We start from the raw sequence: 27606 nt of genomic DNA, 5'->3' as shown, positions 1-27606 counted from the left end.
AGGGGAGAGCGAAGAGTAGACGAGGGGGGAGGAGACATAGAGAGTCGTTATTAACGTGGCGACTCCCGCTAAAATTCAGGGAGTGCTGTTGCATCCAGCTGTTACTGGTTGTGCGAGGCTTCGTTGCCATGGCAACACAGCCCTGTGCGCCTGCTCAAGGTCGTTCATCCAGCTCTGAACCGAGCAGCATGCTGCACATAGGATGTACGGAGGGAGAGAGGAGGAGAGAGAGAGAAAGCAGGAGAGAGGGAGGGAAAGACAGACAGAAAGAGAGAGAGAACAGAAGAACTACTTCAAAGTGACCAATCAAAAGCACTTCAGTAACGCTGTGGTCGGTGAACAAACTCGGCCCTGCCTCCACCTCGTCTCTGACACACACGCGCACGCACGCACACACACAGTTACTTTCCTCAATAAAGAAACAAACAAAAAAGAAGCCCCTGGCCTTGGGGCTTGTAGGTTCTTTTGCCAGCTGATAAAATATTTAGCTGGTCAGTGCAAGAGAGAGACAGAGAGAGGGGGGCACGGTGGCTGGAGAAGAAGAGAGCAGCAGAGCTCGGCTTTGTGTTTTCCTTTCTCTAATGGTGCATTGCTGTGAGGCTACCTGGGGCTTCTCCCACCTCCTCTCCTCTCTCACTTTCTCTCCTCTCCCCTCAGAGGGCTGCAGCAGCATCCCTTGGGGGGGCTCTGCTGCATGTTTGCAGGCGCTGACTAGACTCGGCGCAGCACACAGTGTGCACTAAACAATCCCGCGCACCGAGGAATCACGGCGCTTCATCGCACGACACATTGTAGGAAATTGAGTCTAACAGTAATCTTTGTTGGATGATATTAATAGCGAGGCACTGTGTGATGAATGCCCGTTGAATCGCAGCTCTACAGCTTGCGACGTTGTCGCCGGCGTGCTTGTACATAACGACAGTGCTGACGTTTCGCAGTTATAATGTTTAGTGTGTTCGTCATAATGGTTTCATTTTCCTAATAAGCGACTGCACCTGAGGCTGAGGATGTAATTGAGGTTTCGGCTTGTTTTTGTCGTAAAGTAAAAAAAAAAAAGAGGACAAATTGCTTGTAGAGAAAATGTGAAAACATCACCAGTTTGATTAAAATTCATCCTGAGGGGTCCAGTTGTTGTTCACGTCTTTGTATCGCTGTCAGAAGACAAATGTGGGTGAGCAAGGACATGTCCTCAATAGACTTGGGCCATGCACTGTTATGCTTTAAAGATTTGTGTTAGAATGATATTAACAGTATTTGGTTGTGTTGACACACACTTGTGCCATACAGCGGACACAAGTGACAGTGAGTTTATTAGGACGGCACAAAAAAAATTACAGTGAAGAGGAAAAGAGCTGAGTGGGTACATGACACATGGGAGGCCACATGCGCCCTCATCTAGCAGCTGCAGTCACCACAAGATGAGACACGTAATGCGGTCGATCGCTGATTTTTGTGTGTGCTTTGCTGTATTGATTCAGAGATCATATGAATAAATTGGCAAATTAATCAAATGTAGTCACTTTATAATAAAACGCCACCCCTGAAGTTTAATAATGACACAGATCGTCAGGTTTAAAGTGTCAGCATAGTCTGTTTCTATATTATCTCAGCTGTTGAGGTCACAGAATGCATTCAAATCTAAAGTGTGGCAAACTTTTAGATTTTCCTCTCCTGCCTCTCTTCTTTTTCTGGGTGCACGCAGAGTTTAGCTGGATTTTTTTGACAAAGTCAAACATTTTCGGTGAAACGGAGGGAAGAATCGCTTTTTGTGGTCGGTGACGTTATAGTGTAGCATAGTGTGTGGATGGCTGTTTAAAAGTTAGAAAAACACAATCGGTGACCTTTCTGTGAGCCCCAATCAAAAGGAGAGTCAGACTTTTGGGTCGGGAGGAGGTTAGGTTCACCTTTCTCTTTGCTCTTAGTTAACAGATGCCTGTTAAAGGGGTCCTCAGAGGGGGGTGTGTGTGTCTCTAACAAGGGGAGTTCTGTTTTTTAACTTATTTTCCATTGTAAAATCCAGACCTAGTTTATGTGTTTTAGAGTTTTACACACACACACACACACACACACACACACACACACACACACATACATTTATGGGGTAGAGGATGAGGTAAATGTTACCAGCTGCAGCGTAGCAAGCAAGTGGCTTCAACTCTGCCTGAACCCGGCTGTTATGTGACCACCTCGTCAACTTAATTCACTCCTTTCCCTTAAATGCCACACCGACCCCCCATATCACTTTGTCACACTCACATATATGTATACACACACATAAACACACATCACTAGCTCCTTTTCCCCGTGTCACCAGCAGCATCGCTCAACTCGGGGTAGTGGTGGAGCACTCCCAAAGCTTGTAACCCCCACCTCACCACAGCAGTGTTGAGCAGCACACTGGCCGGGTGTGCTACGTTATATTGGCTGCCCCTCCGGTTACCCTCTGAGGTCACATTGTTGTTGTTATGATGTCACAAAGGCTTTTTTGTGCAAACCTCCGTCAGCTTACTTTTACACGCAGGCTGCAGTGAAACACAGTTGACGCTCTTTAACCAGTCGATCGGTTGCAGGAAAAAAAAACTGCACTTAATTTGGAAATTAACTTGTTCACTGCTGGACTTATCATCCATCCATCCATCCATCTTTATTTATAAAGCACTTTAAAACAACCACAGCTGACACAAAGTGCTGTACATTGGAGCGAAATAATAAAAATAAATACGATATCAGCTTAAATATAGCTATGCACATGTTTCGGCCAAGCTAGGAAGCAGAAAGAAGTCCCTCCGTGTGCTCGAGCTCAGTTCAGGCAGGGGGAGTGTCTTTAGTTAAATCAGGTTTTGCTTTTTAAACCTTATCCACCCCTCTCATTTTCTTTCTCTCACTTCCAATGAGTCTGTTAGTCCTGCGAGATCCGAGTCGTAGTAAACAGGCGGTGACATTCGCAGGCTCTCTGTGGAGGGAAAGGGGCCAGAATTTAAATATTGATTTGATGCAAAGTGAGATAAAATGTCCTATTCCTCTCATGCTCCGCTTTTAGATGCTTTTTATAGCTGTTGATTGTGTATTTTTAGCTGTTGTTGAGCACATCAGACTTTACCCAAAAAGAAGGCTTTGATTTTGTTTAAGCACACTGTGTAAACATGCTGCTGTTTGTGACAGATCAGCGCTATATAGGATCCCTAGGATGAAATATCATCTCCTCTTGGACTCGGCTACCTGCTCAGGTAACCATCAGGTATTCAGGCTCGGCTTGTCTACGGATTCAAGGGGCTGTTAATGGTTATTGAGCTGGTAAGACTCCTCCAGTTTTCTGAGAAAAAAAAAAAAGCGAAATGGAATTGGAAAACTCGATATTTCGATTTTATTCTAATTAAAATGTTTAATGTTGGAACTTTGATAAGCACTGGATCTCCAGACAGTTAGCTGGCTCCCAGTTAGCCGTTTTGAGCACCACAGTGTTCTAAGGACCAGCCACGACCCAGCAACAAGATGTTGGTAAATGCGTTGGAGCATGTAACTTGCAACTCACAGGAACTTCTGGTATTGGTACCAAAAGCCACAGGACACCTTCACAGGTCTCCCAGAGTCTAATGCCCTTTTTCGTAGATCCACTTCAGCCTTGAATTTAAAGACATTAACAGCCAAATAACGCAAATGTCTAAGCTCTGCCGTGACATCATTTAACAGTCCGTGTGATGTGTGAATTAAGCCGACGTGAGAATAGTGCAGGTGGTAGTTTACTGCCAATGGAAGGGCATTGTGTGTGTCATCTTCTGCACATTGTATCTGGGCAGCTTACCTAAACCACAGACTACTTCCTGTAGTCTGAACCCACCTAAAGCAGACTATTTCCAGCTGTGAGCTAAAGGCGATTTACTTAACATGAAGGTTAATATTAAAACAGTTGTTAGTTCATTTGTGTATTTTCTCACCTTCCGAATTTTGCCATGGAAATTATTGGCAGCGACTGTTAATTTTAGACACACACAAATGTTAACCCATCATAACTGTATAATTTAGTTTGTAATGTGCTTTGAATTTTTGTTGTGGTGGCACTCTTTATTTTTATTTGAAGCAAAGATTGTATCTGTAACAAATGTCCATGCCACGGAGGACGTTCCTGTCTACCGGAAGGAGAGTAGCTTAGCTATATTTATGTGGTACTACAGTAAACACACACACATACGCGCAGTGGAGACACACGACACCCTCTTATGTGTTAACTGAAAACCGTTGTCTCTCACACGTCTATGACAGGTCTCCAATAAAGGCCTTGTGGAGAGTACGTGTTAGCTAAGTACGATCTCTCTCCCTATCTTACAAAGGCTAAAAATAGCACCATATCTACGCTAGACTTCGAAAGAGAAAAAGAGGGAGGGAGGACGCAGAGAGAGCGGCAGAAGGAGGAGAAGGTGGGGATGGCAGGACGATGGTGAGAAAACAACAATCAAGGCACGAGAAAAAGGGGAGAGGAGATGAATAGAGGCAGAGCAAGGGTGCGGGAAGGAAAAGAAAACAAGCCATTAATAATTTACCTGCGGGACACTTCGAGTTCGACCTTTATTTCTGGTCAGTGGTGCACAGTAACAAAATGCTGGGCTGAGTGTTGTGTAGTGCGAGGAAGGGAAACTCTTCTCGTGATCTGACTGCTGATGTACAGACTGGAGGTTTGCACCTGTGGGCAGTGGTCAAGCGTACTCAGGTAGTGGGATTTCAGACTCAAAAATAGCTCAGCTATTTTTAAAAAGTGTAGCAGTGAGAAGATGAAAAATTATCCGGGAAGACCAGTTAAAGTAAAAGATTCATGATTTCAGGAAGTGCCAAGCACTGCAAAGCACTTTAAAGATTTTACAGTGCTGGGGACATGTGACAAAAACGAATCTCTCCCCAATCACATTACAAAGTAATTCACCCTTTAATTTAGTTCGGCTTTCTAAGAAGGTTTCTAAGAAATGACAGGAGTACACAGTGTAATGTTTTTGTTCCCGTGTTGCTCTGTAGGTAGAGATGTGTTGCTGTTGCCAGTTCTATTTTGGATTGTGATGTTGAACTGTACAAAACACCTTCTTCATTCATGATTTCTTTTTAGGTAGTTACTTTGGCCTGTCTCTGACACTGCAGACTCCTTCAAGGGAAAAAAAATCTAAATGCATTCTACCTTTTGCTGACATAATATTTGTTTGTGGATGTGCACATGGACTAATGCAGAGACTGCAAATGACTAGTTCTTACTTCTATGTCCTAGTCCACTCGGACCAAGTTGGAGTTGGATTGTTTTCCACAGATCTGCACGCACATAATCTTCCTTAATGTAGTCGACTTTCTCCTCTGCAAATATTTTATTTGCCATTTATTTTATGCAGAATAAAGTAACAATAAACAACTTTTTCCTCAGTGAGTCAGTTATCCTACAGATGAACTCCAAAGCCGCTGTCGTGGACGCCAGCTGGCGACGGTAGTCCTTGTTCTGCTCTGCAGAGCCGCTGAGCTCGGCATAGCGGATAATGAAGCAGTTCTCCACCTGCTGCAGGTTCTAGTTAGAGTGGCCCTCCAGCTCACAGTTGTTCTCCAGAGCAGACGAAGGACTGCAATCGTCAGCTGTCGCCCAATACAGCGGAGTTGGAGTGTGTCAGACTCGGCGATGAGATGGGAAAGCCTGGAGCTAGATGGTGAACGGCGGCTGAACTTTAAAAACAAGAGCAAAGGAATTAACAAAGTGACCACAGATGGTGCTCTTCTCTTGGACGGATGGAAAAAGTAAAAATCTAAAATGAAAACATACGTTTTCAAATATACTTCGATGTCCAATGACGAAGGACAGTTGCCTACTTATTGTTGTGGAGTGCGTGCCACTGCGATACCTCAGCAGAGCAGTTAACAACAACGACCACCTTAAACTTTTCAAATTGTAGGCAGACAGATCCTTTACAGATGCTCACATTCAGAATGAAACTTGTGAACTTTATATGCTTGTGTGTCTGGCGGTATCTCCTTCCCTTATCCAGTTCATCCACATTTCGCAGGTGTGGTGCTGGGGGCCCGAGGATGTGCAGCGTTGAGTTCAAAGTGGCTCGTTTGAGTTGGCCAAAATTTTAGGCTTACGCTTGAGAATGCTCTCGATGTAAGGTGTTCAGGATCATCAGGAACTTACAGCTACCCACCAGCCTGAGTAAAATGTAGCCTGCGGGAAAACTGCAGGCAAGTGTGAGCACATTTATTAATCACATACAACTTTCAGGTGGTTATGTCACAACAAGTGATGACTACTTGGAAAGTTCCTGTTTATTCACTAATCATCTTCGTTCAGATTATCTCTTCAACAAGTACATATGACTACACACCCTTTGCTGAGTGTATCCTTACAGGTATCCTCTTTTGAAACCAGTGAAGTTGTGTAGGAGTGTGTCTGCTGAGTTTCACAACCTGGTTCTCCTGAAATGGTGCAAAGCTGATGTGAAAATGGCTTAAGATGGGCGTTTGACATTTTAGTCACACAGTGTCTTATTAAACGATTATTTACCAAATTTGTTGCGTCGGCTTGCTGCACTTCCAGTTCAGTTTAGCATTTAGACTATCCTGAAGAAACAGAACTCTCAGTGTATCTGTTAGACTGAATATTGTTTCCTGTGTCCAAAAGTATTTTAGCTCCAAATAAAAATAATAATAATAATCCTTTCCGAGTCTACGGTGGAGAGCTTCTTCCATTACCTTGAGATCAGTTTTCACAGAACAGTTTGGCTGGACGACATTTGTTCCCAAGCCAGGAAACTAGTTGACAGGCTATTTATTACCACAGATTTTTTTGTGTGTCCCTTGCCATGCGGCCTGTTTCATGTCTTCTGATGCTTTACGTGTCCTTTTGACACCATTTTACTCATGAACACGTACATATATTCAGCTCTGTCTAGTCTGGACTAATTTGTTGCTGTTCTGCATTTAACCTTTGTCCTGACACACTTAGCTGCACAAAAGAACAGAAAAATAGCCGGAGGAGTTAAAGGGGGGGGGGTTGTCGGCCAACTTGTTGCTGTGTGATTGTGGTGCTATGACAAATACTGTGTGTGTGTGTGTGTGTGTGTGCGTGTGCGTGTGCGTTATCAGAGCTTGTGTGGTTTGTATTTACCAACAAAACAAACTGTGAGGTCTTGGGTAAGGGACATAGTGACGCTAAATTTTCCACAAGGCCTCACATTTTCGTTTTACTTCTCCTGCACAAAAAATAGACAGAAAGAAGGCGAGGAGGACGGGGGGAGAGTGGGAAAGACTTTTGGTTTTAGTGCCACAGGGGGGTTAGGGATTTGAAGCAGAAGAAGAATAGGCAATGCAGTTGACATTGTTAAATTTCAAGTGTTTTTCAAACAGTCCATTTACTGTGTAACCCTAAACCCTTGGGTAACACTGAGGCCTCTCACCCTCAGGCAAGGTGCTATAGACCTTACTACTGCAGTTAGACCAGTATAAGTGTTTGTGTTTGTACTCCTTCTGGAATACTTAACATTTTTTTGTGTGTGTCTTTTTGCAAGAGTTTTGAATAGACTAAAAGTATGTGTTTAATGTAATAGTGGCATTTAAAACTGGAAACTAATAACTTTTCATGTTTGAAATACATTACACGCACATTAACAGTTCTTGTCAGCCCTCCTCAGCATGACACAAAACAGCCCACAGCACCTCCGTGTGACCTAAGAACTTATTAGAAACGGTCAAACAGAAAAGAATGAAAGAGCTTGCTGGAAGTCGAGATGAGATGTAATGTAATCTGTCTACTCGAGACTCCAGAAGTGGTTTATAAAGTTGAGGTTCCTCTGCACATCCTTCAAACGTTGTAGCTTTCTGTTGACAAAAAGCTCCCACAAATTCATGTCGATCAAAAACTCAGCATGCCTCAAATTATTTTAAGTTAGTTATATATACACATATGTTTGTTTGTTATGTATAAGTGACCTAAATAGCGATGTAGTTAAAAATTTGTGTGATTCAGTGCATTTCTCATGTAGTATTTAAATAATTTAAGAGAGGGGGGGAAAGGCCAAACGTTTTCCCGTTTCTATTCTTTGTTGTGCAATTGGAATTTGAATATACACTCACTGGTCACTATATTAGGTACAGCTTGTTAGTATTTGTCAGGCCCCCTTTTGCATTCAGAACAGCCTTAATTATTTGTGTCACAGACTCAACAAGGTGCTGGAAACACCTTGTTGAGTATCTGCACAGCAGCTGCAGATTTGATGGATGCACATTCGTGATGTGAATCTTTCATCCCACCGCATCCCAAAGGTGCTCTATTGCATTGAGGTCAGGTGACTGTAGAGGGCTTTTGAGTACAAAGAACTTACTGTCATGTTCAAGAAACCAGGGTGAGATGATCTGAGATCAGAATCAGAAGATGGATGCACTGTAGTTATAAAGAGATGGGCATGGTAAAAACAACACTCATTTGGTATTAAGGAGCCCAAAGCACCACCACCAGCAGCAGCCTGAACCTTTGATGCAAGACATTATGGATCCATGACCCTACCATCTGAATGTTCTCGACTCCTCAAACCAGACAATGTTTTTGCAATCTTCTATTGTTTTGGTGAGCCCGTGTAAATTGTAGCCGACACGAAGGGCACCTGGTGTGGTCCTCTGCTTGTGTTTTCAAAGATGCTCTTTTGCCTACCATGTAGGACTGCACGATTTTGCATAAAATGAGAATCACGATTTTTTTTGCTTAGAATTGAGATCACGATTCGCTCACGATTTTCTTTTCCAGTATAAATATTTATTGCACTTATTAACTGCACATCAACTTCGTAACAGTTTAGACTGAACATAAAAACAACAAATGTCTCACGTTTTGTTGTTGCCGCAAAATGTTGTACTGCTTGAAATTCCGTCTCCACCGTTGCTCGACGCTGCGTGTATAGAGCAGGTAGTGCAACAACAGAAAAATAGTTGCGGGACGGCACTGTGTAGCGTTTGTCTAGGGTGTTGATCATTCTCCTAAATCCCTCGTTTTGCACAGTGTTGATGGGAGCCATATCTTTGGTCAGGTGATAAGTGATAGCCTCCGTAATTTCTTTGTGCCTGCGGGAGTTTGACAGGTATAGGGAAGCGCTGTATAAGGTTCCCGTTATTGATGTTTGGGTGGTTGACCGGGACGGATTTTCTCCTGTCACTTTCTCGTCATCCCTGACGCGCTCTCCGTTGTTTTTTCCCTGCTAATTTTAGCATCACACGGCACAGCTTCTGTATCACGTGGTATAAGGCTCCGCCCTTGTCATTTGTTGAGCCGGAAGAGTGAGCGCTTGTTTTCATGCAGATTACGTCCCGGATCAAAATGCGGTACAATCGTCGTCGTCTTTTTTTCTTTTTTTTAAAATCGTTGTCATTTGGAAATGAGATCGCACATAAGTATGAATCGAGATCGCGATTTTCTAACGATTAATCGTGCAGCCCTACTACCATGGTTGTAAAGAGTGGTTATTTGAGTTACTATTGCATTCCTATCAGCTCAGTGCACTCTGGTTATTCGCCTCTAACCTCAACAAGGCACCAAGAGAAATCTTGCACATTGGATAAACCCAGAAATGATTATGTGGAAAAATCTCAGTAGATCAGCAGTTTAAAGCCCATCTGGCACCACTGACTATGTTACTTTATATCACCTCGCTTCCCTATTCTGATACACCTACATGCCTAAATGCATGGAGTTGCTGCCATGTGATTGGCTGATTAGATATTTGCATTAACAGGCAATTGAAGACGTGTATCTCATCATTTTTTCCTTTACTGCAAGAAACATTAAGCTTGAGGAGGCATGAATAACCAAATAATTTCCTTAACAAAACATGCCCATTTTGCAACTTCATGTCATAACAACTCAGATATTTTCTCAACTTCCTAATTGCTCCATTACAGTTTTCCTTGAGTGTTAAAACATCTTCCATCTAATAACCCACAGCCTTAACAAGGTCAAAGGAAAGTTGTTTGGAAAATTCTCTGTCACATCTGCTGCAAAGCTCATAGAAAACGTTTTCCACTACTTCTAGACCAAAGTGTTTGTAAAGCTTCAGAATTTAACAATAAACAGAAAAAGCCTGTGTTATTTACTGATAGAGTGGAGCTTTAGACCAAACCAGCAGTGTACTGTTAGTTGTTGCTCTCAGATCCAAACCTGTGAATTCCCATAGAAGATGTAATGTTATTAATTGTTTATAAACATCTGTTTATAATTTTAAAAGGCTTTGGTGTGAGTAAATAGTTCGTTTGTTAAGCAGTTACGGAATCAGCACGGTGCTGATGAGATTGATGAGAAAATTAAAAGCAGTATACAGCGCAATAGTGCGCTCAACTCCAAACCTTTACAAGACATATAGGGTGCGTAGTCTCCGGGAATAAAGAAAAGAAAGAGAACACCGGCAATATTTAACTATATTTGTTAAAGGCCCCTTTAATAAATATATGAACATTTTTCTTTTCCAAAGTTAAAAGCAGTGTCATCAAAATTAAGGAAAGTCATCAGTACGGCTCATTTACAAAAACTTCAACAGTGAGCTCTAATATAAGGTGGAAATAAAACTTGATAACAGGCTAATTTATGTTTGCTTTTAGTCTCTTATTGGAATTCATTGTCTGTACAAAACTATGCAGAATAACACCACACGTCCTTTACATCAAGTAACAGAATCAAGTACATTTATTTAACAGGATGGAAAGGCAGCATCCAAGTCAGCTACAGGTGGAAGGTGACTGTACATCTTATCACGTCTGCTATTTCATCCGCACACATTTGCGGGGTTTTACAGCCCGCTGCTTTCCCGAGGACCTGCGTTTGCGCGTGTGCATGTGCCTTATTATCGCAGTCGGGTGGATGGAGGACTAGGGTGGAGGCAATTGTGCAGCCGAGGTGGGGAGAATACAGCAACGGGGAGCTTCATCACTGACGGTGACCGTTAATTAATCAAATACGCACATATACACACACGCACACAGACGAGCAAGCAATAGAAAAACACACAAGCACGCCAGGCCTCTTCTTCTAACGAGAGGCTCGAAGCCATTCTGCTTACCATCGCCAGTCAAGCTGATTCTCTGCTTGCTCTATTTGCAGAGCTGCCCCTCCCCTCTCTGATGCTGTGATCTAACTGCAGCCTCCTCCCCCTTCACAGATACACACTTACACTTTCTCCATGCTCACATGCCTATGCATACACACACGCATGCACGCGCAAGCCTACTACTCGGTCACACCGAGCGCGGCGTGTCTCCTCTGTTGAGTATTTAAGTGACATTAACGAGGAATGTGGTGTTCATTGTTCATTTTGAGGGGGAGAAGCTGTTGATCTTGTGGTTTCGCGACTCCCAAGCAGCCTATGTGGCATCTCATTTGGAAAGCAGAGGAAAAGTACTGAAATGAAATGCAAAAAAAAAGAAAGAAAGAAAGAAAGGAAAAAAGTCCCCTTTTTCTCTCCTCCCCTCTCTTCTCTTCTATGCCCTTAGATAAACAACAATAACACTAGGGGTTTTTTGTTTTTTTGCTCCTCTGTGATCAAGGAGTTTCAAAGAAACATGGAGGGGGAGGTGTGCTTGGAAAAGGTGGGAACAAATAATAAAAGGAGAGGGAAAAAAAACAGAAGTATAAAGTGGAAAAACCGTAGGAGCAGAGGCGAGCTGCAGATCTTTACAGTCAAATTCTCAGAATGGGTCAAAGTTCCCCCAGCAGCCGGAGACGCGTTCTGATTGGCTGCGGAAAGGTGAAATTAAAACCACGGTAAACTTTTGACCTCGCAGGAATCGAGGAGAGGAACGCCCATTGCTGTAACAAGAGCGAGCTTCCCCCTCCTACTCCTCCTCCTCTTCCTCAGCACTGCTCTCCCAACAACGCTCCCTTCCCTCTTCCTCCCCCTCACGCTTTCTCTCACACTTTCTATTTGCCTCACCCCCTTCCTCCTTTCTTTCCAAGCGAGTCTCTCACTCGCTCTATCTTTCCCTTCTTTCTGTTCAAACCATCTCTCCTTTTCTGAACCCCCCCCATCTTTCCCTTCATCTCAGGCTCCCCTTCACTGTCTGCTCCCCCCCCAATGAATTTGTGCCCTGCTGCATATAGCCTGATGAGAGGTGGGGAGGGAGAGAGGCAGGGAGGCACAGAGCAGAAAAGAGCTGGGGGAAGGGTATGGAGGAGGGAGGAGACAGCCAGAGAGAGAGGGGGGATGGGAACAGGAGACAGAGGTAGAGAAGCAGAAGCAGCAGAAGAAGAAGACACGGGGAGAGGAAGGGCAGCAGATATGCAGCCTTGTTGGGTGTAAGCTGCACAAACTGCTCCCTGTTAGAGAGGAAGAAAATCTCAAGAAGACTGAATGTATAAATAGACACGTAACTGTGGCTCTGAGTAAGATCTGCTGAGCAGCAGGGTGGGGAGAGCCCATTTTTATTGCTAATGGTTTCTCTCATTACACATCAAACGGCTGGGGGTGCGTGCATCTGCGTGTGTGTTTGTGTGCAGCGGGCCGATTTTTAAATGATTTTATGAGCCAACTAAAAGAGCAGCCCACTCGCTCGCTGCTTTGATGCCGCGTGCACGCACGCACACACACGGGCTTGCAGCTGCATATTCGGTCACTAGCAGTTTCGTAACCGCACTGTGCGGCGGAGTACTACTGTCTAATTGTTGCTTCTGTTCACATGTAGACAGTCTGGTGAGGGAGTTCTTCCAGCGTGTGTCTTGTGCTGCACACGTGCATGTGTAAACACAGCCTAAATGCCAGTCACAGCAGAGATGGCGCTGTCAGTTTTCAGATTTTAATGCGATTGAAGTAATCCCTTTTGGTTTAGATTAAGCTCTGCGATGAGTTGAGTGGGCATAACTGTAGTGAAGAAAGACGTGGAGGAGACGCGAGCCTGAGCCGGTCATCTGGGAAGAGATGAAGGAGGAGAAAAAAGGATGAGATGATTTTCCTCTTCTTTCTTTTTTTTAAAGAGAAAAATTCTTTCTCTGCTAGTGAAAGACAGCAAACTAAGAAAAGGAGGCTGTGGATGTTATTGAGTTAACCAGACAGAGCCGGGGACTGAGAGGGAGGGAGAACAGTGGGAGCTGAGAGAGCGACTCGCTAGACGAGTGGATGAGGGCTGCGCTGTGGTGCTCTGCCTGCTCCTGCTGCACAGTGGGCACCATATGTTCTTATAATATACAGAGCACACACTGAATCTGTGCTGCTCCCTAAATCTCTTCTCTTCTCTTCCATCAGCTCTCGTTTGCCTTACCAGCCAATTACCTTACCCAAGAGATAGGCCATTAGAGAAAACACACACACAAAAAAAGGGTGCACACAACCCTGCATGCACGCTTGCTATGCATCCCATTAGGTAAGGAGCACCTAGCCCGCACTGTCTTCAAGATCAGAGGCACCTCTAACAAACATTTGGCTCTACACGGACACACAAACACAAACACGCTTAGATAAGGACCCCACCCCCCTCTAATGGGAAGGAAGATTGATACAGACAGAAAAGAAAGATTTCTCAAGATGTCGTTCTGCCTGTGCTTAGCTCCTTCCTCTTTAAATATTTAAAGCAACCGTGGTTTTATGGAGTTGTTGGTTTTCTTTGACAGAAGTGCAACTTTTTACAGAGCAGCAGCAGCAGAGCCAAATGAGTGTATCCCTGAATGTGCAGCTGTTATGCACTGACAGTGATGTGCATGGAAGTGAATGCAGGCTGATTTGTGATCGGGGAGTTTTGTTTTGTTTTGTTTTTCTTAGGAAGGAGTGCTTTCACCTTTATTGCTGTTGTCTGGATTCAAGGTGTGTCAGCTGCTCTGTGACTGATTGTGTGCTTGCTTGCTTGTTTGTTTGTTTGTTTGTGGGTGGTTATGCATGTTGCCATGCAGTTTCCCTGTCTCTCCACCATGTGCTTTTGTCTGTGGGAGTGATGGATTGAAGGCAGGCAGCTAATGTGATTTAGATGCTCAACCAGGAGTGTGTGCAGTGCTGCGCGTGCATGTGTGCGCGCCCTGTCCACGTGTGTGCAGCCAAATCTGCAGTGTACGTGTGTGTTTGTCTGTCTACCTCCCTCTTCTCCTCTCTTTCACTCTTCTTCCTGCACCCCTCCCACCCGCTATCATTTTTTCCTTATGCTGTGCAGTTTTTGGACTCGGAGCAAATAAATAGAGGGAGCAGGGTGTTTATGTGGTGAATCTGCTGCTCCCTCGCTGTCACCAAGGAGAGCGAGCGCGAGAAGGGGAGGCGAGAGGAAGGTAGAGGTGGAGGAGAAGATGGTGTTCTCTCACTAAGGCTGCACTGATGATTTATTGTGAGCCAATTATGTCCCACTGACACTAACAAAGTCGCGCAGCTTATTCACTTACACACACACTTAAACTTATCATCACATGCATGCATCAGCAGATGAAGTGTTCTCACTGTTGGCAGCTTAAGCAGCGGAAGAGTTTGAGTTTTCCCTGCATGCAATTATTTTGTGAGGAAATAAAAGAAAAAAACAAAACACCTTTCCAGTGACATACTGTTTTTTTTTCACACAAACCCCACCCTCCTGTTTTTAATCTTTTTCCACTTGGCCAAGTTTATCTTTTTGTATCGAGCTCTAAGTCTCAGAACACTTGCACATGGAAACCTGCATTTGAAACATGAGACTTGGGTCTGCTTCCAACTTTTGATCCTTTAGTTGAGTAAAAGTGGCAATGCAGTAACGCTCCTTTACATGTTACTGTCTGCTTTAGTGAAAAGCTTCAGTGAAAACTTTCCTCAATTCAATTTTATTTGGACAGCAGCAAATTATAATAACAGTTGCCTCAAGGTGCTTTATATTGTAAGGTAAAGACCCTACAATAATGCAGAGAGAACCCCAACACTCAGATAACCCCCTTTGAGCATGCACTTGATGACAGTGGGAAGGAAAAACTCCCTTCTAACAGGAAGAACCCTCTGTGAGAACCAGGCTCAGGCAGGGGAAATTCATACCATAGGGGCATCTACCAAAAATCTTGGACAAGTTTGAATCTCAGTGACCATGAACTCAAAGACAAGGTCACAGATCACGTTCTCTGAAAATCTTGTGAATGCTATAAGTCAAGAACTCAAGGAAGTCGCCTGGGATACTCATGCCGTGCATGCATCGACTAGGAGGCCGAGGGGTAGCACAGGCAGTCGGCAGTAGGGCTGGGCCATATTATACTGTTCACGGTAATACCGGTACAATGTTGGGCAACGATAAGAAAATGAGATCGTTGGCAGATCATTGAGTAAAACAAATGAACCAGAATTGGTTTGTAAAAATGGTGCCGTATTTGTCAGACTAAGGTGCTCGTAAATCTGGGAGTAATCTGGGTCTATTTCGCAGGAAGTTAGCGGAAGTTAGCTCGATGGTTTCGCTAGTTACCTAAACATTATATAGCATGTTCTGACTGAGAGATTCCTGAAAAAATTCTAACGTACAGCTCTGCTAACACTTCCAACATAAATGAAGACAGAAAACTAAACAGCAGAGACGTTTGTAAGGTTACTGAAGTTGGGCTAGGTGGTATGTAATAATGTGCTATGTGATCGCTAGTTACACAGCTATGTTAGCATAACATAAACACAGTGAAGCTGGAGGATGAACGCTAACACTTTTCCACTTGATAAAAGTTAACGTGAAGGTTCCTGATGGTTAGGGACAAATGCAGTCGCATGGCACGATGCTGTAAACGGACCAAACTTCAGTCATGAGAACAACTGAAATAATCCATCCACAATACAAGGTTAGTCATTAATATACTGCAACAACATGGGAATAGAGCAGCTGTGATAGAATACAGCATTAATGAATCAATGGTACAGAAGTGAAGGAAGCAAGAAGAATGAGTTGAATAAAGTTTGATTTCTCTGACTGCTTTGTTTCGCTTAATGTGTCTTATAATCCCGTGCAGTTTATGGTTGGAAAAATACATATTTGACTTTTTTATTTGGCACACTGCAGTTTAATGTTGCAAAGCACCTCTTTTTTAACTTCAGTGGATATTATACATGGTTATGCTCAGGATATGTCAGCCCATTTCTACTGGAAATGCCTTTTGGTTAAACTTTCAGCAAGGAATTTGCATTTGCACTGTTAAATTTTTATATATCTTTAATACACAAAATGCATAAAAAACAGCTGCTTGTTTAAGTGAAAATAAATGGATGGGGTTTTTTTGCGCTAGTAAAGTTGTGGAGTTGTATTTTGTCTCGCATCAATTATCGTCAGTTACACCGTTATCGCAAATTTTCAAATATATATCGTGATAAATATTTTTGGGCCATATAGCCCCGCTCTAGTTGGCAGTATTTTGCATTTTATTGTAGTAGCCTGCTGATGTTAACTATGCAAATGTTATTGTACTGATAAATATGTTAAATAAATATGACAGTATGGCATCGGGTGGCAAGGTGTGACATTTGTGTCTAAAATTAAAAAAAATGTCTCAAAGTACATTTACTCCACAAATGTGCTTTCCACTGCCTCGGAAGCTCGTATCCTGTCCTAGACTCAAAGAATTATACATCAGATTTATTTTACATGGTCGTCATCTTGAACGTTTTTTACAGTGAATATTCAGCGTGATGGTATTATGTGATTTTTCATGTAGTTGGTCACCTCATAAAAGGTTCATGTAAATCTTCCTGACATCTGCTGCGGAAGACATTCAGTAAACCAACTGCTGCTCTGCAGTAATCTGTAAGAGAAAACTTTGTTTAGCCTCTCGTATCAAAGCAGAGGATCATGAAGACTCAGGTTAATCTGAGTTCAGATGCAGGATTGCAGAGCCAGCTCACACCAGCCTCAAACAAAGGTTTATTTTAGGACACTGCACTGAATGAGTGATATCAGTGCAGAGCTGTGGATCAGAGCTGTTCATAGCATTGTGTATTTGACAGCCTGTACTTTTACCTGACATCCTTTGCACCTGCGACAGTATACACGTTGTACATTTACTTTTAAATGATCACAACAAGAAGACATTATGCTTATTTCTCCAGCTCAGTTTTACGGCATAAACTATTTGGATAATTTAAATGGTAAAATTTGAATGGCGATCTCAACTAAACGCTTTTTTATGGACTCATTTGTCTGCGGCCTCAGCCATCCAGGAAGTATGCATTTGAAGTACATGCAGAGATGGTTATCTCCTCAACAGCAGCAGTGTCAGTAGCCCCACAGATCAATGCAGTGCATGTCCAGGATATATTTCTCTTTCTTTATTTCTCTCTTGCCTTTTTCTTATTTATCAAGCACAACGACTTTTAAAGAAAAGAGAACTGAGAAGAGAGTCTACAAAGATGAACCCACTAGTGTTTATTGCTGGTGGTAATACACACATAATATACTGCTCAAAAAATTAAAATAACTCTTTTTAATCAGAGTATAGCATCAAGTCAATTAAACGTCTGGGATATTGATCTGCTCTGCTAAGTAGCAAAGGGGGTTGTTAATCAGTTTCAGCTGCTTTAGTGTTAATGAAATGAACAACAAGTGCACTAGTGGGGCAACAATGAGAAAACCCCCATAAAAGGAATGGTTTTACAGGTGGAGGCCACTGGAGATATTTTTTCCACTTCTCATCGTTTCCTCTTTTTCACTAGTTTGGCATTTGGCTACGGTCAGGGTCACCTGGACCCGAGTCCAAATCCTCCAATATATAGCCAAAAGGTTTGCTACGTCTCCAAGTACAGTCCCATGACCAATGGCGATTCCAGTAGACAGGCAGGTACTCTTAAGAGAGCTGGACAGGGCTGTAGAGGGTCGTTAATCCATCAGCAGGATTGGTATCTGCTCCTTTGTGCAAGGTGGAACAGGATGCAAGACTCATACAAAATTATCTCACTTCACTAGCCGGCATTGTGGAGCCCAACTGGCATTTGCCATGTGCTTTCACAGATGTGCTCAGGGTGAACCTGCTCTCATGTGACAATGGTTAAAGGTATGAAGAAGTCAAGGAGATCATTATGCTGCCTGTAACATTGTTCAGCATGACTGATTTGGTGGTGGGTCCTGGAGGCGTATCCACGGATACACAGACCTCTACAGGCTAGGCCATGAGGTAGTCAGGGCAGTCTTTGAAATCCTTGGAGTAGTGGGTGCTGGGTTCTTCCTGGTGCGCAATAATGCGCGGCCTCATGTGGCGAGAGTTTGCAGGCAGTTCCTAGGGGTTGAAGAAATTGTTACCACTGACAGACTCGCCTTACCTACATCCAGTAGAACACCCCTGGGACATCACGTTTTGGTCCATCCACCAGGCTGCACCTCAATCTGGCGAGGAGGTCAGTGATGCCCTGGTTCAGATCTGAGATCCCCCAGGACAACATCCATCATGTCATTGGAAACCCAATGCCCAATGTTGTCAGGCATGCATACAAGCATGTGGAGGGCACACAAACTATTGATTTACACATTACCCTGTCCATATCAGTATAGATGTCCAGCATGATTTTTTTTTCCATTGAGGTATGATGTGTTTTCAAATGTATTTATTTATTTATTGAGCAGTGTGTTAGGGTCTTTTTCTTACTTTATAGAAGCAGAGAAGGCATTTTATTTGCTACACCTATCTAAGATTATTTCAGTCTGAGCCAACCTTTTGTTTTAGAGTCACATGTTTCAGTTTTTATTGAAACCTACATTGCTGCCTTAAAATAAATGATTTTTAGGTCATGTGGAAACTGCAGTTTTTAATTCCAGTTGGATTCTGCTGTGAGAAGTTGGCAGCAGGTGAACAATTAAGGGTGTGTTTAGATATGGAGAGGAGTGACTTATTGACTGACCTGTCACACTAATTGGATCATACACTAACAGCGATATTGAAAGTCCTTATTTTTTTCCCCCTCATTTTTAATTCATTTTACAATCACCAGAAGGAAAGCAGGTGAGTGTTTTCTCTGCAGTTTCCCTGCATTTTTCTTTCTGTACCCCATGAGGCTTGTAACTAGGTAATTTATGCTCTGTGTGATGACAACAGTGTTTTAAGTATTTACCAAAGCTCCAGTCATTCATCGTTCTTTGATATGACAGCCATGCCTCTTGGTTCATTGTTAATTAACTCACAGTAACAGACCTCTATGTTATGATAATGCATAGTCCCTGCATAATTAATGGCTCCCAGTGAGGTGTTTTATTTAACCCTGTACTGTGTTTGACTGTGTAGGCACGTGTCAGACTTGGTGCTCCAAACATGTTTTGACCCTGAGGTGTCTTTACGACACGCTCATTCACAGAGTTTGTCACCGTGTGGCTGCAAGTTTTCTTCACGGCTCAGCCCTAACGTGCCAAATGAGGACATGTGAGGTTTTACTGTCCTTATCTTATCAGGACTCTTTGTGGCTCTGTGCCATTACTGATGAGCAAGAATGCATCGGCACTTTAATGTAGTTATTTAGCCAGTCTCACACTCTCCTCTGTCCACATGTGTTCAGCTCGTAGCAAGGTTCAGGTGTTGACAACAATCCCTGTTGACATTAACGCACAATTACAGTTCAGCAAAGTAGTTTTTTTTAATGACACATATCGTCAATGATTTATGGTGATACTGTGCAGCTCGTGTTCTTGGAAGTAACTTGGGCTCTCGTCTGTCACTTGCTAATTTACTGTGCACACAAACACAGCGTCAACTCGAACACTGTGAGGTTTTGAACTCGGAGCCAATGACTACACTTTCATTAAAGGTTCGTGTAGTTTTAACAAAGAAAAACAAGCAACGTGCTCTCGGGTGAAAAATTACGGGAGAAGTCTGGAGTAATGAATGGAGAAACATAAAAAAGGTTTGATTTACAACAGGAGGCCTGAAAAGTTTCAACACAATTCTGAATACTTGTTCTTTGCTTAATTTTTGCTCATGAGTGTGTGTCAGTTAAACCCCTGCAAAGTTGCCTGGCAGCAGAAGCTACTGAACAAATGAAACTAAATGCTGTGATGCAAAGCAGGGTGGTGCTTTTTCTCGTGCCACTTTTTTTATCACTCCTGTTTCAGTTACAGTACTGAGACCATGATCGCCATGGTGAAGCTTGAAAAAGTGAAGCTTGTTCTCCGTGGACTGTGATGTTTGCAGATGACACTGATCTGTAGTGAAAGAGGAGAGGTGGAGATGTGCTCTGGAGAGAAAAAAATGAAAGTCAGTAATAGTGAAAGTGTAGGGCTTTTGTTGTTAACTGTGAGACTTGCTGTGATGTATGGTTTGGAGGCGGTGGCATTAACAAAAGGACTGGTGCAAGCTGGAGGTGAAGATGCTGAGATTCTCATGGACAAGCTTAGGAATGAACGTATCAGAGGGACAGCTCAGGTTGACCTCTGAGAAAGTTCGTTGGTGTAGTGAAGGAGGACATGCGGCGGGTTGGTGTCACAGAGGAGGATGCTAGGGATAGGTTGAGATGGAGGCAGATGACCCGTTGTGGCGACCCCTAAATGGAAGAAGAGGAAACGACAAACTTCACGAGGTCACTGTTTTTAGTCATTGTCATGAGACTAAACACAAATAAAGGAGACTGTGCATGTGTGAAGTGATCTCCTTAGTTTTTGATCTTGAGCATTTCTATCAAGTGAATTCTAAAAGAATTTTTATTACAAGATTCATGTTTTTAAAATTATTTTAAAGTGCAAAAACCTGATACGCTAACTTTTCTTTTATTCTTTTTATATTTGCTTCGCTTTAACAGTTCATTTAGCAGCTTAACTGCAGATTCATGTTTAATGTTGGAACTAACGCAATCTTGCACACTTCCTACTGTACTGTAGCACGATACAGTGTGCTGTGTGGTTTTCCTCTACCTTCTTGGAAAGGATGACTCATGCAAACGCCTGTTTCTTTTTTTGAATATGTAAATGCATGTTTGATGGCAGCCTACAGCAGACACACCCTGGATGGCTGCATGAGTTTTATTTTTTAGACCTGCTTGGCCTATTTCTGCCCCGAGCCAGACGCCTTCCCTCTGCTTTTCTTCATCCTCCACCCCCTCTATCCCCTCTCTGAAGTGTGAAGTTTGAAGTAGCAGGCTGTGCGCTATGATAGCAGTAATTGGTCTAAAGATGGAAAGTTCTCTCTCACTTTAGAAGCAAATTGCTTCTTAGTTTAGTGGCAATTAGTGTTTTTTAAGCAAGGCCTGTTGAGAACAATATAACATCAAAGCTCCATTTAAAAGCAACAAAAAGAGGGTGTAGATGATGGAGACAGTGGTGAAACTATTGCTGTTGGGGGTGAATAGAAGCTCTGAGTCTTGTACGGGTTCATTTAAGACGGAGTGGGGTAGCTGAGAGTGGCTCCCCTCTTTGTACCCCATTGTCTGTGGAGGCGAGCTTTGGACTCAGAGTTTTTTTATTAGCCTCTGTGGTCTGATTTGTTTAAGGGGAGGCAAGGTGCCAAGATGTGGCTTGGCTCGTATTTTGCTCCAGTGTGAGCGCCGGGTTTGTTGGAGGGGGACTGAGCGAAGCAAAACTAAAGCAGAGTCACCCAGAGTACACACACTCACTTTCACACAATGTACTTTTATGCTGTCTTCACTGTGCTGTTGTGTATGCTGGCTAGTGCACACAATTTCCCTTATTCACAGCCATTACAGAAGATAGACACACGGAGAGAAAAAGCCTGTTATAAAATGTGAGGAAAAGGGAAGAGAGAGGGGGAAAGGAATAAAGCTCACACAGAAACAACTCCTGGATCAGTCTGAAGTTTCTGTGCCTCCATCAGATGCCTGAAGACAAAGAGCCGTCTGGACGTGATTTTTTTAAATGAAAATAACATTTTTAAAGCGTGTTTAAAAAAACGGATTTTCAGCTGTCAAATAACTCCAGGAAAACTTAAAAGGGACTTAATGTTTCTTATTTTCCATCATGTGTGGATGGTGTCAGCATACATGTAAATGTCAATGTTAGATGAGGGTTGCAATAGCACATTTAAAACCAGTATCTAGACTGTAGTAGAGTCCAAGAATAAACAATACGGAGCTGGAAATGAGCATAATAGGTCCTATTTAATTAAGATTGTATAGCTGGTTTCACTTTGGATTTAGTTTTTTGTTTGGCAGAAACAAAACTAGGGCCGTTCAATATAACGATATATATCAGATGACGATATAAAAACATCTATCGTTTCATTTTACGCTATCGTTTGTTTCGTGATGTCGCAAAATAAACTGTTTACGGCAATATTTTTTCATCGTTCTGATGGTCACTGTAGTGGTTATATTAATTTCTTAAAGTTCTCTCTTTCTCTTATATTTATATAACCACACTATGGACGGACAAGCGCCTGTTTTTATGCGTTGTGGTTAGCAACAACAACGGTAACACCATCGCGTGTCCGCTTGTTTATGTTCCACATAAACCTTTCACAATAAAGCTCAAGATCCTGTTGAGACTTTTCAAAATAAATTGAATCACGTGAAAGAGCAGATTATTTACGGTTGAGAAGTAAAAAAGAGCCGCCAGGTGCTAAAAAATAAACCTTAGACTCAAACGTTAGAACAGACTTTTCCTCACAGCACGCCGTGTAATAAATACTCACAAACAAAACGGCAACTGTTACAACTTATGTCTAAAAATGTATCGTTTCATCCATCGGTTAAAACACTCAACTCCAGCTACATGACGCGCAGCTGGAAACACTGCCCGAGATTCACAGAATTTACAGAAAATGTTACATTTGTGTGATTTATATCGTTATCGGACGATAGAATTCTTATATCGGATTATGATATTTTGGTCATATCGCACAGCCCTAAACAAAACCCCAAAAAATTAACTATATGAGTGCTGTAGATGTGTTTCTCAGCTGAAGCCATTTCTGCTCACAAATGTTATGAGCCAAATTATTTAGTTCATCCTACATTTCATAAGTAACCCGATGCAAGTTTGACTTTATGACAGCAAGTGGACTGAATATGATTCAAATGAGTCATTTCACTTCTATAAATGTCCATCTCATTTGGACAGCTAGAGTTTGTACACATGCCAGCCATGGATAAAAGGTGAGGGATGCATCAGGAAGGGCATTTAGTGTATCAGTTACATCCCGGGTTTGTGATGACTGCTGCTGGTCCTGTTGACCAGCCTTGTGTCGGTGTTAGTTTACATTTCATTTAATCCAGTGTTTGTTGTATTTATTTGTTTATTCATTATTTGTTTCTATTTATTCATTGGAACCCGAATTTTTGTGCCACTTCTTGACATTGGAGCGAGGAAAGGGCAGGAAAATGTTCAGTGCCATTTATACAACGCAGGGCTTTTTTTCTGGCTTAAAAATGTACTTGTTCTTTTTGTAAAAGGGACCAGTCGGTCCCATATCTAGCAAAGGTACATCAGGTCTTTGTCACAGTGTTTCTTTTATCTTAATGCATATGCAGCTTCATGCACTTTGTACCTGGATTCATATTTTTCCACTGGACTTTTTAGTACCTCATTCTACAATTTTAGACCACCGATTCCCAAAAGTGCTTTTGCTGCAGTGAACTTATTTTGAAATATTATTTGTACTTATTTGTCTGTAGATGTTGAGTCTACTTAAGAAAGATCACCCGCTTACTGATTAGTCTCATATAAATCCACACTGTAATGGACTTTGTTAGCAAGAGGGATTATTTCACTTTCTTGCATGCCAGCATGGCCCTCGTTCCTGGTTTTCTTCCTGGTTCAGCTGATGGTACCAGATGAAGGCACGTGTCCGGTTTTACCATCTTTATCTTATCCTGACTGCTCATTGGTTGCACGCAGCTTTACAGTCGTAATTAAGACGCCAGATGAGGAAGTGTCTGTTTCTTTATATTTTCTTCATCCTAAACTAGATTAAGTTGGAGGTGTAGCATGTCGTGGTTCAGCTTGCAGACCACTGCGATTTAAGATGAAGATGTTAGTGTAGATCACCATGGACGCGTGTTTGAGCTGAGAAACTGAAAACTTGAGAAGGTAAATTCTTATTTGACTATTTTTGGTTTTGTTCGGATTTGCATACATTTGAGTGAAAGTGTTACTTTTGTTTCACTTCTTAATACCAGCACTTTTAGCAGCTGTTAAAGAGGTCTGTAAGTCACCTGGTTTTTACGGTCAAGGCCAAACGAGGTGACTTTCAGGAACAAAGAGGAGGCCCAATAAACAATGATTCAGTGGATTCTGGAGTATCATGCAACAAGTAAAGAGGAAGAAACCTCAAAAGTCACAACAGCCTGACCGCTGAGCTAAATCAGCTTCTCTGATTGCGGCTTTGAAATGCAGAAATGCCGCCGAGACGAAATCTCTGCCGTAAATTCCTGCTCCTTCTGTAAAACTCACGATGCGCTGCGCATGTTGTGTTCATGAAGTCAACGGCTCTTGTGCGAGCATCCCCTTTAAACTGTGAACTGCGGCTGCATCTTCGTTGCATCTTTAAGCGCAGTCGCTTTAACGAGAAGAAGATGCAGCTGTATACGATATTTATTGTGTCGCTCGGGTTGCATTGATGAAAGGCAAAGCAAGCAAACATTCAGACAGTACAAGGCTGAAGCCTTGTTTAGCTTTGTGGTGATGAGTAATTGAAGAGCGCGAGGAGATAAACAGACACGTGTTCAGAGGAGAGCAGACTGTAAAAAGGCCTATGCTCAATATTTCTTCATTGACTCTGAATCTTAAGCTCATTCACACTGCTTTTAAATTCAAGGCTTTACGCCAGTATGAGCAGCGCCACATGCAGTTAACTACCATTTTATTCATTCTGGTTTTCACGGCTGTTTCAAAGTGAGCACAAAGAACAGTAATGATCACACTGAAGACTCTCTTGTCCCTGCTCGTGCACAGCACAAAGAACGACTCTTCCCCCCCTAAACTTTTTGCACAAAAAAATTGAGTCAGTTAGTCTTTGTCGCAGCTGAGCTATAAATTCTCCCTGCTTAAGCAGTCATTCTCCGGCTCTATTTTTCTCCCCTTTCAATTAATAGGAAACACATCGGTTGAAGGAGGGTCTTTGTTGGTGTGTGAGAGTCCATACATCACCTAAACTAGAGCGCTCACCCCTCCTCCTCCTCCTCCTCCTCCTGTCTCCTGCCTGCTAACACACATGCACACACCGACAGCCTCCATCTGCTCCCAATCATGGGTGCAGCCAGCGGTCAGGTCGCTGATGGTGAATGGCATATAGGCACATAACACACACGTAAACATACACAGTGTAACAAACTGCTTTAAAATTACATTTTGTTCCGCAGTTCACAGTTTTTGTGTGAGTATAACCAAGTAGTACAAAAGCTGATTACTCTGAGGTGCTTTTTTTCCCCTAATTTTTGATTCTGTCGTAACTCATCTGCACAAAATTATATTGAATCAAGTCCAGCTGTCTTATTTAGCACACAACATAAAGAAGGTGAGCAAATAGTCAGTGTTCAAGTGAAAATCTTAAATTTAGAAGTATTCTGATGGTTGTGTTTTGAATAATTGCTCAAGGTGTGGCTAGCATGGGGCCACCATCTGTCCATTAATAATCCTGAGGGGGTTGCACTATCTAATACAACATCTTTAAGGTCTTTAATGTGCCCGGGAGCGTTTCCAGTTGGACGGGTGCTGGAGAGGTATTTTCACCCACCCCAGACACGGTCCCGTACAGTTTTCCTAGATCCTGACTGTGCACCGGTAGAAACAGATGATGTAAGCATCTGTCTAATGTTGATTGGTTGACAAGTGGGCTGGAATAGAGGAGAGGTGACAAAAACACTCAATAAATAAAGATCAATAAATATAGTATATAAAGTTCAAGCACCGACTGCAGAGGATGCTTTTCATTGTTTGTAACACTCTGTATGGCTTCGCTCTTCTGCGTGGCTGGCAGACAGACCAATCACAGCGCAAGAAAGAGTGGTCCACAGACTGCTTGCACCACATATTTTCTACACTGCCTCCATCTGACAACAGAACTCTGCAGGCAGACGGGCCGTCCCTGGACAACTAACCCGCTACCTGTGCTGGACCGTAAATCCTGCTTTAGAGACACAGTCCATCAGACATAAGAAAAAGACAAATTAGTTAGCGCAGGAATATACATCAGAACGCTGAAGTGCAAACAAAATGCAAAGTGTGTGCGTGTTAGCGATCTAACACGCACACACTGACGATCTGATGAATGCACTGGGGCCAACTCAGGGTTCCATATCTTACCCGAGGATACTTTGGTATGCAGAGTGGAGCCAACCTTCGTAGATGTTGATGGTTGACCTGTAGATGACTATAGATGAAGGTCACTGATCGTAACTTTCTTCGTTACAGGCTTTCTCCCACAGAAACATATTACACGTCATGTAACATGTCATGTTAGATTATTTAGTGATTTAAAAATTGGCTGTAGGTGTGAATTTAAGGGTGAATGGTTTCCTGCCTCTCTGTTTTTGCCATGCCACCCGTCGATAGTGTTCCCAGCCTGTGTCAGCTAGGATAGGCTAGCTGGTTCAGAAAATGATGGATGGATTCTTTGACTTAATATTGCGTAACATGAAGAAATATTTCATATGGTTTTTGCAAATCTTCTTGCTGTTGCCTAATATGTTGTTTTTAAATCTACATTTGTCTCCTGAAAGACTCAGTTTTTCAGCACAACAGCTCATGAAAACCTTTTTTTCTCGATTCCAAAGCCTGTTGTTAGTGCATTCCACCGATCTCTGCTTTAAGGCATTTATCAGCTTTTGATGGCAATAAAAAAACTTTCTATTATAGAAGGATGACTAGAAAAATTAATTCGGGAGCTCATTTTGCTGCTGTTCAGTGCTCTATAGATAATAAATCTAAAGTAATTATATTTTAAAATAAAATGTTGATGAAATTTACAGTAGAAATACTTAACAATATATTAAGACTGAAACACTTGCAATAAACCATACGTTACATTTTTTGCATTTGTTTTATAGGAAGAAGGACAGCAGGCAAAAACGGTAAAATAACAGTTAAAGCCTGGTAGACGTGAGATTAACTATAGAATCACACAGACGCACTCAAACTGAACTCAGAGACTTCGACGTGACGCTCTCATCATTCATTTAATAAAAATGAAAGTAAACCTACTTTCTGTCTCTCACACACACAGACCCACACATGTGCTGAGGTACAGGGACAGAAGAACATGAGCCATCCTTGTGGTGTGCTTCACCGATGACAGGGTGTCATGGAAACGCCCAGCGTTCCCCATGGTTACGCACTGTTTACCCCTACGGGATACTCTTCTTGGATTGTTCAGACGCTGAACACTTGAGCTTCTACAACAACTCATGGCCAAAGAACACACACAGACACACACACAGTGTTTCTTATCAGGATCTAAATGGACACAAATTAGCCTATTATGTGCTTTTGGGATTAGCGCAGTGATTTTAGCCTAATAGTCTGTTTTTGTGCTCTTACTCCAAGTCCCTACGCCACAGTGGATATTTGCTAATAAAGGCTTGGTGTTTATATCCAGTTGTGTTTTTGAAGTATTCATTCAGAGGGAAAGATGTGGAAGCACTTCACTTTGTCTTCTTTTTTAAAAAAAAAACTTGGGTGGCTGAATTGTGGATCACATGCTGTCTTCACTTTCAGGTTTCAGCTCTTTGGCTTCCTGTAAAACTTGTGTCTCAACATCCCTTTTTTGTGTGTGTGTGTGTGTGTGTGTGT

The 27606-nt window shown here is 42.5% G+C and overlaps 1 protein-coding gene across 2 annotated transcripts in view; it reads left to right on the top strand.

The window, feature by feature from the left end:
* LOC102213181 (nuclear receptor coactivator 3-like) overlaps nucleotides 1-27606 on the top strand; it is a 65816-nt gene that overhangs the window by 10464 nt on the left and 27746 nt on the right. Inside the window, exon 1 of one of the 2 annotated variants that reach the window (XM_013910501.1) lies at nucleotides 13769-13787. The exons of the other annotated variant lie outside the window; for it this stretch is intronic. The gene's annotated coding sequence lies outside the window, so the exon portion shown is untranslated. Of the gene's footprint in view, nucleotides 1-13768; nucleotides 13788-27606 lie in introns of those variants that run through there. 2 annotated transcript variants of the gene reach the window in all.

This window comes from Pundamilia nyererei, unplaced genomic scaffold (assembly GCF_000239375.1).
Source record: "Pundamilia nyererei isolate P.nyererei 1_Seehausen unplaced genomic scaffold, PunNye1.0 scaffold00044, whole genome shotgun sequence".
Taxonomy (NCBI): Eukaryota; Metazoa; Chordata; class Actinopteri; order Cichliformes; family Cichlidae; genus Pundamilia; species Pundamilia nyererei.
This window is presented reverse-complemented; position numbering and strand designations above follow the sequence as displayed.